Source organism: Microcaecilia unicolor, chromosome 8 (genome assembly GCF_901765095.1).
Source record: "Microcaecilia unicolor chromosome 8, aMicUni1.1, whole genome shotgun sequence".
Lineage (NCBI taxonomy): Eukaryota > Metazoa > Chordata > Amphibia > Gymnophiona > Siphonopidae > Microcaecilia > Microcaecilia unicolor.
The window spans coordinates 99,630,670-99,644,490 of record NC_044038.1 but is presented as its reverse complement, the minus strand read 5'-3'; the positions used below and the strand labels follow the sequence as shown (position 1 = coordinate 99,644,490).

The following is a 13,821-nucleotide window of genomic DNA, read 5'->3' as shown; positions in this document are numbered from 1 at the left end:
GCAAAGAAATCTTTTCCGGAGATGGGAAGGCGGTAGAACGAGAGGACATGAAATGAGATTGAAGGGGGGCAGACTTAAAAAAGATGTCAGGAAGTATTTTTTTCACAGAGAGGGTGGTGGATGCTTGGAATGCCCTCCCGCGGGAGGTGGTGCAGATGAAAACGGTAACGGAATTCAAACATGCGTGGGATGTGCATAAAGGAATCCTGTGCAGTAGGAATGGATCCTCAGAAGCTTAGCCAAAATTGGGTGGCGGAGCAGGTGGGGGAAGAGAGGTTGGTAGTTGGGAGGCGAGGATAGTGGAGGGCAGACTTATACGGTCTGTGCCAGAGCCGGAGATGGGAGGCGGGACTGGTGGTTGGGAGGCGGGAAATACTGCTGGGCAGACTTGTACAGTCTGTGCCCTGAAAAAGGCAGGTAGAAATCAAGGAAAGGTATACACATATGAGTTTATCTTGTTGGGCAGACTGGATGGACCATGCAGGTCTTTTTCTGCCGTCATCTACTATGTTACTATGTTACAAAAAAACTCAAGAAAAGGAACACGAGGAGGAATACCGGATGAAACTGAAAGGTCCTCTTAAAGATTTGTTTAATAAATCCTTGGAAACGGGAGAGGTTCCGAGGGATTGGAGAACGGCGGATGTGGTCCCTCTTCACAAAAGTGGTGATAGGGAAGAAGCTGGAAACTACAGGCCGGTAAGCCTCACTTCGGTTACTGGAAAAGTAATGGAAGCGATGCTGAAGGAAAGGATAGTGAATTTCCTGTAAGCCAATAAGTTGCAAGATCCGAGACAACATGGTTAGATCCGAGACAACATGGTTTTACCAAAGGGAAATCGCGCCAAACGAACCTCATTGAATTCTTTGATTGGGTGACAGGAGAATTGAATCAGGGACGAGCAATGGACGTAATCTACTTAGATTTTAGCTAAGCTTTTGACACGGTTCCCCACAGGAGGCTCTTAAATAAACTTGATGGGCTGAAGATAGGACCCGAAGTGGTGAACTGGATTAGGAACTGATTGACAGACAGACCCCAGAGGGTGGTGGTGAATGGAATTCACTCGGAGGAGCGAAAGGTGAGTAGTGGAGTGCCTCAAGGATCGGTGCTGGGGCCGATTCTGTTCAATATATTTGTGAGTGACATAGCCGAAGAGTTAGAAGGTAACGTTTGCCTATTTGCGGATGATACTAAGATCTGTAACAGAGTGGACACCCCGGAGGGAGTGGAAAACATGAAAAAGGACCTACGGAAGCTAGAAGAATGGTCTAAGGTTTGGCAATTAAAATTCAATGCGAAGAAATGCAAAGTGATGCACTTAGGGAGTAGAAATCCACGGGAGACGTATGTGTTAGGCGTGGAGAGTCTGATAGGTACGGATGGGGAGAGGGATTTTGGGGTGATAGTATCTGAGGATTTGAAGGCGATGAAACAGTGTGACAAGGCGGTGGCCCTAGCTAGAAGGTTGTTAGGCTGTATAGAGAGAGGTGTGACCAGCAGAAGAAAGGGGGTGTTGATGCCCCTGTATAAGTCGTTGGTGAGGCCCCACCTGGAGTATTGTGTTCAGTTCTGGAGGCCGTATCTTGCGAAGGATGTAAAAAGAATTGAAGCGGTGCAAAGAAAAGCTACGAGAATGGTATGGGATTTGCATTACAAGACGTATGAGGAGAGACTTGCGGACCTGAACATGTATACTCTGGAGGAAAGGAGAAACAGGGGTGATATGATACAGATGTTCAAATATTTGAAAGGTATTAATCTGCAAACTAACCTTTTCCGGAGATGCGAAGGCAGTAGAACGAGAGGACATGAAATGAGATTGAAGGGGGGCAGACTCAAGAAAAATGTCAGGAAGTATTTTTTCACGGAGAGAGTAGTGGATGCTTGGAATGCCCTCCCGCGGGAGGTGGTGGAAACGAAAACGGTAACAGAATTCAAACATGCGTGGGATAAACATAAAGGAATCCTGCTCAGAAGGAATGGATCCTAAGGAGCTTAGACGAGATTGGGTGGCAAAGCCGGTGGCGGGAGACGGAGATGGTGCTGGGCAGACTTATACGGTCTGTGCCAGAGCCGGTGGTGGGAGGCGGGACTGGTGGTTTGGAGGTGGGGATAGTGCTGGGCAGACTTATACGGTCTATGCCCGGAAAAGGACAGGTACAAATCAAGGTAAGGTATACACAAAAAGTAGCACATGTGAGTTTATCTTGTTGGGCAGACTGGATGGACCGTGCAGGTCTTTTTCTGCCGTCATCTATTATGTTACTATGTTGCAAGATGGATGTTCATCTTTCGTTTCGATAATACGGTCGGGGACACCCAAATCTTGAAATTTAGGTCGTCCTTAGAGATGGTCTTCCCTGGACTTGGTCGTGTCTGATTTTCGGTGATAATGGAAACCAAGGACACCCATCTCAGAAATGACCAAATGCAAGCCCTTTGGTCATGGGAGGAGCCAGCATTTGTAGTGCACTGGTCCCCCTGACATGCCAGGACATCAACCGGGCACCCTAGGGGGCACTGCAGTGGACTTCATAAAATGCTCCCAGGAACACAGCTCCCTTACCTTGTCTGCTGAGCCCCCAACCCCCCACTAAAACCCACTACCCACAACTGTATACCACTACCATAGCCCTTACGGGTGAAGGGGGGCACCTATATGTGGGTACAGTGGGTTTCTGGTGGGTTTTGGAGGGCTTGCTGTTTCCTCCACAAACGTAACAGGTAGGGCTGGGGATGGGCCTGGGTCCATCTGACTGAAGTGCACTGCACCCACTAAAACTGCTCCAGGGACCTGCATACTGCTGTGATGGAGCTGAGTATGGCATCTGAGGCTGGCAAAAAATATTTTTAAAGATGTTTTTTGAGGGTGGGAGGGGATTAGTGACCACTGGTGGAGTAAGAGGAGGTCATCCCCGATTCTCTCCGGTGGTCATCTGGTCATTTTGGCCACCTTTTGTGCCTTGGTCATAAGAAAAACAGGACCAGGTAAAGTTGTCCAAGTGCTCGTCAGGGACGCCCTTTTTTTTCCATTATGGGTCGAGGATGTCCATGTGTTAGGCATGCCCAAGTCCCGCCTTCACTACGCATCTGATACGCCCCCTTGAACTTTGGCCATCCCTGCGACGGAAAGCAGTTGGGGACGTCCAAAATCGGCTTTCGATTATACTGATTTGGACGACCCTGTGAGAAGGACGCCCATCTCCCGATTTGTGTCGAAAGATGGGCGTCCTTCTCTTTTGAAAATGAGCCTGATTGTCTCAGTATGTAGACTGGTTCTTACAACCATTGGTTAAAGAAGGGAAATCATATATAAAAGATACTACACACTTTTTAAAAATTATAGCAGCTATACTTACTCACGCTTCTCCGTTCTACATGGTGAATTTTGATGTTGTTGCCTTATACACCCCTTTATCGCAACAAGCCTGCATGCAAATTCTAGAATATAGTCTAGACTCCAGACCTTGACCTCAGCAAGTCCCACAACATTCTTGTTAGTAGTAGCGAACATTGCTTTAACAAAAAATTTGTTTGCATTTATTTAAAAATTTTCTTTGCAAAAACAGGGAGTAGCAATGGGTGCTACATTTGCCCCATCAGTGTCGTGTTTGTATATGATCCACCGAGCAAAAATGGGTCGAAAGAAATCAGTGGTCTCCTCACATCTATGCATGGCATTGATGCACAGATAACATATTTGTTCTCTGGACAGGGGGGTCTCGTGGAGTTTCATCAATGGTTGAATCAACGAGATGTGAACATACAGTTCACTATGCAATATTCCAAGAAACACATTGCATTTTTTGATGTGATAGTAAAACAAGACATCCAAAAATTTACAACAGAAGTTTTCATTAAGAAGACCGACTACAACTCACTTTTGCATTATCAAAGCAATCATCCTATAGCTATAAAGCAAAGTTTACCATTCTCACAATATTTAAGAATATGTACCGAAAAAGACAGTTTCAAAAACTTTTCAAAAGTCTTACAGTCAAATTGCTAGGAATGGGTTACCCCAATAGAATTCTTAAACAGTTTTACACAAGAGCCAAGTATAATCAGAAACTTACTGTTGAACTTTAATCAACACGCAAAAGATTCCATGGACTTACAACATGTGTCAGAAAATATACGCACGCAGCTCCCTTAGCTAATAAAATCATTAAGAAGCATTGAAGAATCATTCAAACTCATCCAGTGTTCAAAGATCAGCATTTAAGAATAGCTTATTCTCGCAATGTAAATATCAGAGAAATATTGCAAATGAACGATATATCAACTTCAGCTGAGGTCATTAATGGTCATACTAGTTGTGGATCCTGTACATTTTGCCGTCACATGTTGTGTTCTAAAGATTTTGTCAATCCAATTGACAATAAACATTACATTCTTAGGTGCAACATGGACTGCAGCAGTACACATGTGGGTTATGCTTTGATTTGCCCTTGCCAAAAACTTTATGTGGGAAAAACCACTTGGACTTTAAAACAAAGATTAAGCGAACATAAATACAATATATCCCATCAAAAACAGCACAACAACACAAGTTTGAAGATTATAAATGCATCGCTATAGATCAAGTAGTAGAAACAATTACGGGAGGAGACGGGTCGCAAATTGATTCAGCAAGAACAGAAGTGGATATACAGGCTGAAATCCCTTTTCCCTAAAGGATTGAACAGCAAAATCAAATGGGAAGCATTTCTGTATAAAAAATATATATTTTAGCAAACTCAACAGTATATTTTTGTAAACACAGATGTGCACTTCTTAGTTTTGGCTCCTGAAGAAGCATATTGTGAAACGGAGGCGCTCTGTTGAGTAAACCGAACAAACAAGAGAAGAATTTTTTGGAAACAGATAAGTGCCTTTCAAGTTCTAACATTTCAATTGGAAACTGTAGATTTCATTTCAGTCACAAAGTACAAGTAACTAATGTGAATCACCAGTATAGAATTAACCAAAAGCATATACAAATCTTTGAAAATAAAAGAGGAGGTTTTTCAGACATGTGAGGATGTTGACATGGTTTTTTTTGTTGTAAAAACAGTGACAACAGGCTGAGCATCTGAGGTCTTTTCCTTCCTCTAAAACAATAGACCTTTAAAACTAAAAAATCAAATTTGAATGAAGTAAAATCAACCAAACTTGTTATTCTTTTTGATTTGAGTATGCTTAGCAGCGAGATATTTGCCATAACATTTTTCAATAACATTAGCACATGACCATTCATTCAGAGTCGGCTATTGTCCGGCTGCGCTAAAAGTTCCTTAGCACATGGAAAGACCCGCACAAGGGCATGCCAAGACCACCTTTTAATGCAGATAAGGACCCCTTAAAGACTAGACAAAAATGATAAAAACATTACCTATTGTATCTAAATGTAACTCACCTTGAGCTACAACTCAAAAAAGATATGAGCTAAATCCATATAAATAAAATTCCCAGCATTTTGCATGTGCCATCTCTTTGTGCTGTGTTGTTTTGAAATAAAGATTTTGCCCAAGGCATAAATTGGGCGCCAGAGAAAAACCTCAGCAAAAGAAAGCATATAGCTAAAATATTCACAGAAAGCTGTAGGACTTTAATTTAGTCCTTTTTTTTCAGACTCCCATCCTTCTGCCTATTATGTAAATTTCTCTTGCAAAACTTGTGACACTCTTGAATGTATTTAATGCTTTACTCACGGCATCCAGCTATTTTCCTCCATTCATAGATGACAATGTTCTGCCTCTGGCAGGCATCAGCATAAGTCTTCAAGGCTTGGCATAGGGTTTGCTTGTAGCCATCAGTCATGCACATATCATACACACAGTTGTCCATATAAATTTTGGGGTTATTCACAGCATGGCACTCTCTGAAGGGACCATCCACCAGCTTAGTGATCAAGCCACAGCTAAGCTCGTTCTCAAAACTCTTCAGCACACCCTGATTACAAGCCTTGCATTGCCCATTGCAATCATGCCAGCAAAACCTGTCACCATCTTCCACCTTCCAGCTTTTTCCAAAATCAATAGCATTGGGGGCTGCCACACTGTTTGTAGTCATAAAATCATCATTTGGATTCCCGTTGTAGTTGCCACACATTCCACAGACACTCTCAAAGTAGCTGCTAGAAATTACCACTTTTAAGTATTGGTTCCAGTCATAATACACTTTCAAACTGAAGTCACTCTGAACAAGAAGAGAGTCCCCCGTCTGGTAAAGCTGAAGTTTGCCACCATTTAAAGAAATAGGTAGACGCAATCTCTGGTTATTCACCTATAAGATACCAAGGGTTATTATTAACATCTTCATTTTCATTTTCATTTTCATCACCACTATCAGCTTTGTTATAAGGCTACTGATTTTGTAGGCTGAAGGAAAACTTGCATGCAGTGGGCTTAGCCATCTTTTGTTTATCAATATCAAATACAGAGGTTATCACAAAGAAACCACTATAAACATTCCGAATATACAGTCCACAGTAGTCAGTTTTTATGACTGCCAAAGGCAGAATTAGGCATGGGTATTCAGTGTCGGCACATATCCTGGTACACTGAATATTTGGGTGTTTAGTGGGACCTGGAAATTATCCAGCTAAGATGGATATTTACTTTTCTACCTGGAAAGCTAATTGAGCATAGTTAGGATTACATTATATACGGTCCATCATGGTACAGATATTCAATGGTATTGGATATCTGTGGTTCCCAGATAATTTCCAGGTCTGCTCCAACTGTACCCTGGACTGCTCTGACCTTAGCTAGATAGTGCCACTGCTGTCAGTGTCACTCAGGGCCGTGCTGACACAGTAAGCGAGGTAAGCAAGGCAGGGGGGCGCTGACCTCTAGAGGGCACCACTCACTTGCAAAATCTTTTACCTGAAGTTGTGATTCTCCTCTCTCCCCTGCCCTTCCCACATCAGGAAGTGAAGGTAGCTCACCAGTGCTGAGACAGACACACTGCTCTGCTAAAGCTGTTTCAAAGAGTACAACCAGCAGCTATTTATGGCTTTGGTGTGTGAACAACTTTCATTCAGGGTGAGCTGGAACAACATTCAAATTAAAGAGAACAGGTTTGGAGGCAGGTGTGCAAGTGAGACTGGGAGAAATAAAAAATAAATAGTGTAATTGTTATCTGTAAGTGGTTCAAAGTTTTTGTTTTTTGAGCATGTACACTGAGAGGAGGGCAAGGCATGACTGCAATGATGTGAACATAATTATCATAGCTACAGCTAAAATCCATTTAATTGGCTGAGCTTCAAAGAGGAAGTTTAGCTGACGTATAGTGTAGAATAGCTGGTAAGTAAAAATCTGATTGCTTTTTTTGTGTGTTTGTTTTTATATAAAACATTCTGCTTGGATAGGGAGAGTTTGTGATATTTGAAAATACATTTTGCTTTAATGAAATTGCTAAACTTTAGAGTCAGAGACTTATCAATGAGGGATACATACAGTGGAAAGGAAGCCCTGGAAACAGAGTTAAGAGGACAGATACCAGCAACAGAATCAGATACTGGGCCAGCATGATCAGAAAAAGAAAGTCACCAACCAACAAAGGTAGAAAAAAATCGTTTTATTTTCATTTTAGTGTTTACATCTGCTATCTTATTTTGCAATGTATAGTGTGATAACCACAGTGTCTGCCCTTACATGAGGAGGCCACCAGAGGGCGCTCTCCCATTGAAAACCTAAAATGTCCTGATCTGGCCACTAGAGGGAGCCAAGTAGTATAGTCCATGGTAGTGACCAGAAGGAACAGCTAGGGGGTGCTCCTAGCATAGGACTTGTACTTCCCTGGGAGGCCACCAGGGGGACTCTCTGAGTGGAAGCTGGATAGGGGGAGAAAGTTCTGGGTGCGGACCTTTCTGGAAGCAGGGGGAGAGGCCTAAAGAAAGGTGGAGTGGATTATTGGGCATCCTATAAAAAGCTTCCTCTAGCCAAGGGAGGAGAGAGAAGATGGGGGGGGGGGGGGGGGGGGCGGGACCGGACCGGACCGGACCTGACCTGCAACACCCAGAACTGGAGCATTATAAGCCAGGAACTGAAGAAAGAGGCTGGCTGAAGGAGAGCTCAAGAGAAAGGTTAGGAGAAGGTTCCCTCCAAACCCAATGAGGTACTTATCTGGTGGGGACCAGGCACTGGGTACTAGGGGTATGAACAATTGCTACTGAAGTGTTTAAAAGAACAAACAGCCATGGGGTGGAGGATAGTACTGTAAGGTTAATGTGAATAAAGAAGGTCCTATCCAGGGGAGGAGGCTGTTACACCCTGAGACCCAGATGTCCCCAGTAAATGGTCTCCGGGGTGAATCGCAGTAACAGATTAATAGTGGGCAAGCCAGGTTCCCACAAGACTGTAACCTAGCTAATAAACTGAATTTACATGCAACCAGCTAATTTGCATATTTTTGCAAGCAGAGGAAGCTGTGAGATCTTCCAGAGAAGGGTGACCTGGGGGCCCCACCAGAAGAACTGGTAAGGTGGGTCGGTTACCAGGTGATACAGCGGGGAGGCCGGGCCAGGACTGCAGGTTAAGGAAGAGGTCACCCTGAGGGAAAGGGGAGGACCAAACCTAGAGGCCTGAATGAATGTAGTCACAGAGAAGTCTGGTTTCAAGGTGGTTCTCTGAGGCAAAAGGCTGGTGAGGCCCGGCAGGAGCCACTAGAGGGCCAATGCACACCAGAGAGCGCCCCTGTGGGGGTTACAAAGGGCACTATCCCAGATGGGACCTTGTTGTTGAATAACCCCCTGAAGACAAGGACACCAGAGAATCCCTGCTACCCTTGACAGTTGAATAACAGTGACTGAAAGTTGAAACCAAAGGGAAGGGAAGAGCAGAGGGTTGGTGGGACCCAGGCAATACCCAGAAAGGCCCACTGACTACAGGCGGGTTCTTGGGGACTAGAGAACTCAAAGTGAAGCTGAGTGGAAAAGGCGTCAGTCTCCAGAGGAGGTCTCCTGAGTGGGGATAGTGGGAGCGGTCGAGTTCCAGAGGCAAGTCAGCAGAGTGCCACGAGGTCTCCTGTGTCATGCTCACAAGCTCTTGTGTGGGTGAAGACAGACAGCACGGAGAGGTGCAGGTTGAGAGCAGACAGCACGGAGAGGTGCTTGCTGACAAGTTCTTACAATAGCAGTCTCCAAGAGACTGGGCTCCCAGTGAGCCAGGGAGGTCAAACTGTGTAAATGAGATGAAGAGACACCCCCCCCCCCCCCCCCACTGTAACAAAGACAGGAACATGCATAATCAAAGCTTAGGTCTCTGCAGTTACAAGGGCTGGCCATTCCTAATTGTGCTAATAGTTTTTAATAGGCTAAGTCCCACTGAAAAGCCTCTTTATAAAGGCAGTGCTTTCTCTGGCGAGCAGTGTTAAGAAACAGCAGGAATTGTGTTTATTTTTTTAAACTGCTTTCCTGTGTAAGCTAATTTACAGTCTTCTAGTATATGCTTGACATTGAAGGGTGTGGTAGACCCTTTTGTCAGGTCTGGCTGGGCCTGTAGTTTTCAGTCTAAAGGAAAGACAGGTAGCAATGGAGAAACATCTAATGAAGAAGTGAGACGGGGGGGGGGGGGGGGAGGGGGGGGGCACCACCAACTGATAGTCTGCAGGGGGGCACCAGAGACCCTTGGCACGGCCCTGTGTCACTGAATATTAGCAGTTGGGCCAGTCAACACAATTTAACCAGGCACTCCCTATTACTAGTATCTTATTGTCATTCTCAAAATAATTATCATCTTTTCAATCACCTTTTATCATAATATCTTCCATGGAGGGGGCATATTTTCTTTATTTATAACAATTTAACACTTTACATTCCATTACAGAAAAGAAAATGGTATGCCTTTGCCCAACTAGCCTTCGTCAAGACGAAAACCTGAATCAAAATTCTGCAGCACGACCTATTTTCCGCCAAAATCGTTATACCCACACTAGCCCACTCCTCAAGTCACTTCACTGGCTCCCTGTCCGCTTCCACATACAATTCAAACTTCTCTTACTGACCTTTAAATGCATCCATTCTACAGCTCCCCATTACCTCTCCACTCTCATCTCTCCCTACATTCCTCCCCGTAAACTCCGCTCACTGGACAAATCTCTCTTGTCATCCCCCTTCTCCTCCACTGCTAACTCCAGGCTTCGTTCCTTTTCCCTCGCGGCACCTTATACCTGGAATAGACTTCCTGAGCCTGTACGTCTAGCTCCATCTCTACCTGTTTTCAAATCTATGCTGAAAACCCACCTTTTCACCACTGCTTTTGGCTCCTAGCTACTACTCAATTGTCTCCCCTTGTTCCTTCTCACCCAGTACTTCCTTTGCCCTTAATTGTCTTGTCTGTCTGTATTATTTTTAGATTGTAAGCTCTATTGAGCAGGGACTGTCTCTCTATGTCATGTGTTCAGCGCTGCGTGCGTCTGGTAGCGCTATACAAATGTTAATAATAATAATAAACATAAAGAAAAAGTAGGGGCTAATTTTAAGTTCCCTTTAAAGTTTTTAATTTCCTTATTTGGTACGGATTAAATTTTCTTTGATTCAGTGCACTAGTCTTAAAGACCCGACACAGGCCGTGTTTCAATGGATGCTGACACCTGCAACAATGGAGGAGAACCTGCTGCACAAAGCAAAAGCAGAACTGGAAGTAACAGTTCTCAAGAAGGGTCCTTGTGAAGTCAGGGTGATGAAAAGGTCCAAAGAAACCTCAAAAACAGATGGAAGGGATCCTGCAGTGCCTGCTAGATTCTATCTGTTAATGGTGTGGTACAAAGGTTTTAAAACTAAGTGGAAAAGACTATGGAGATTAGTTGATAAAATTTGCTTTTTATATTTTTATTTTGCCTATCACTAACCTAAAAGAAAATCCTTCAGAAAATGAAAGAAGGATCTGACTGAAAATAATAAGAATCAGCATAAGGAATGGCAAATCAAAAGTGCTGATAAGGAAGGCAAAGAGGTACTTTGAAAAAAAAGGTTGCGCTGGAGGCAAAAATATGTAGTAAAATTTTTTTTTTAGATATATTAAAAGCAAGAAGCTGGCAAAAGAATCAGTTGGACCGCTAGATGATCGAAGGGTTAAAGGGGCACTCAGGGAAGACAAATACATAATTGAGAGATAAGGAGGGGCATTTTCGAAAGGAATGTCCAAGTTCCAATTTGGACGTTCTTGCAAAATGGCAAAACCCAAGGGCAGGGAAACCCATATTTTCGAAACAAGATGGACGTCCATCTTTCGTTTTGAAAATGCCACCAGGGACGACCAAATCCTTAAATTTGGACGTCCCTAGACATGGAAGTTTCTGACTTTCGGCGATTTTTGAAACCAAAGACGTCCATGTCAAAAACGTCCTAATGCAAGCCATTTGGGCATGGGAGGAGCCAGCATTTGTAGTGCCCTGGTCCCCCTGACATGCCAGGACACCAATCGGGCAACCTAGGGGGCACTGCAGTGGACTTCATAAAATGCTCCCAGGTACACGGCTCCCTTACCTTGTATGCTGAGCCCCCCAACCCCCCCCCCCCCAAAAAAAAACCCACTACCCACAACTGTACACCACTACCATAGCCCTTACGGGTGAAGGGGGCACCTAGATGTGTATACAGTGGGTTTGTGGTGGGTTTTGGAGAGTTTGCTGTTTCCTCCACAAATGTAACAGGTAGGGGGGATATGGGCCTGGGTCCACCTGTCAGAAGTGCACTGCAGTACCCACTAAAACTGCTCCAGGGACCTGCATGCGCTGTCATGGACTTGAGTATGACATCTGAGGCTGGCATAGAGGCTGGCACGAAGTATTTTGAAAGATGTTTTTTGAGGGGGGAGGGGGGTTAGTGACCACTGGGGGAGTAATGGAAGGTCATTCCCAATTCTCTCCGGTGGTCATCTGGTCATGTACGGACACCTTTTTGTGCCTTATTCGTAAGAAAAACAGGTCCGGGTGAAAACGTCCAAGTGTTCGTCAGGGACGTCCTTGTTTTTTTCGATTATGGGTCAAGGACGTCCAAGTGTTAGGCACGCCCAAGTCCCACCTTCGCTATGACTCCGACACGCCCATCCTTGCGACGGAGTGCAGTTGGAGACGTCCTAAATTGGGTTTCGATTGTACCGATTTGGATGTCCCTGGGAGAAGGACGTCCATCTTCCGATTTATGCCGAAAGATGGATGTCCTTCTCTTTCGAAAATGAGCCCAACGGTGACCCTCAGGGGGAGGAATGCTGGCTTTGGCCTAACCCCTTGTAAGTCTTCTTGGATGGTGTAGGTGCCCAACGCTCCCACCAGCTGCCTTCCAGGTGCTTTGAAGGACTTGTAGCCCATCTGCATTATCTCACAGCCTTCTCCGGGGTGACTCCCAAGTCCACTCTGATCTACTCAGGGCCTTCGCTCCAGGTGTCCAGCACACCCACCAGCTGCCTTCCAGGTGCTGTGGAGAACTTGTATATCCTCACTGCCTTCTCTGGGGTGACTCCCAGGTCCACCACAATCCTCCCAGAGCCCTCGCACCAGGTACCCAGGGCTTTCAGGTACCTTTTGGCTAGGATCAGGTGACCCTCAGGGGGAGGAATGCTGGCTTCGGCCTAATTCCTGGTAAGCTTTCTTGACTGGGAAGTGTGTTGTGGAGGTGCCTAGTGCTCCCACCAGCTACCTTCCATGTGCTTTGGTGGACTTGCAGCCCATCTGCATATCCTTACAGCTTTCTCCGGGGTGACTGCCAGGTCCACTCTGATCCGCTCAGTGCCTTCGCTCCAGGTGCTACGCGCTGTCTTTATATTTTCTACCAGTTACTTCTTATGGCTCCAGTACACTTTCTCTTCTTGATACTGTCCCTTCCTAATCTCTTTCTCCATCTGAAACAACTGTATACTGTTGGAACACACTGCCCACCTTCTGCTTTCATCATCTTACCATCTCTTTTGACTTCTCCCTTCCTTCTCAGCTCTCAAACTTCAACATTTCATTCCTTCCATTCAAACATTTCCATTCTATCTGAGTACATCTTGCCTTTGTCACTGTCGTCATGCCTCTTGTACTCTTCTCCATACTCTGTTACTCCTTCTCCTGCTCTCTGCTGGGGATATCAATCCCAATCCTGGTCCTCCACATCAGCTCTCATCCTATTCATGCTGGATTGTCTCCAATCTAATTTCTGTTTCTCTCCTCCGCCCTTCCTCCCTGCCTTTCTCATGTGGAATGCCCATTCTGTCTGCAACAAACTTTCCTACTTTCACGACCTCTTTATCTCTCGTAGTCTCCATCTGCTTGCCCTAAGTGAGACTTGGCTTTGCCCTGAAGACTCAGCTTCAGCCGCTGCCCTGTATCATGGAGCTCACCTTTTCTCCCATACTCCTCACCCGGTTGGCCGCGGAGGTGGTGTTGAGCTACTACTTTCACCCTCCTGTAGATTTCAACCTCTTCTTCCATCTCAGTCTCACTGCTTTTCTTCCTTCAAAGTTCACTCCATCCGTCTATTCACTCCTCTGCCTAGTAGTCATTTCTGGTAAGTCTCTTTCTTCATTTCTGGCTTTGATGCCTGGCTTTCCTCCTTCTTCATCCTTCATTTCCTTCCCTCATTCTTGGGGATTTTAACATTCATGTTTATGCTTCTCAGTTTCTCACTTTAACATCCTCTTTCAATCTTTAACTGTGCTCCACTGCCCCCACTCACCAGAATGGCCACTGTCTTGATCTTATCTTCTTCTCAAACTGCTCACTCTCCAATTTCTATGCCTCAGCTCTTCCCCTCTCCCTCCTCCCTTTCCTGTCCAAGATACATTAATGTGTTGTTCACTACCGTTGTCTTGACTTTCTTTCATCCCAAGCTATTCTTGATCCACTTC

At 44.9% G+C, this 13,821-nt stretch overlaps 1 pseudogene; it reads right to left on the bottom strand.

Moving 5' to 3' along the window:
* LOC115476806 overlaps positions 1-13,821 on the bottom strand; it is a 638,208-nt pseudogene that overhangs the window by 613,894 nt on the left and 10,493 nt on the right.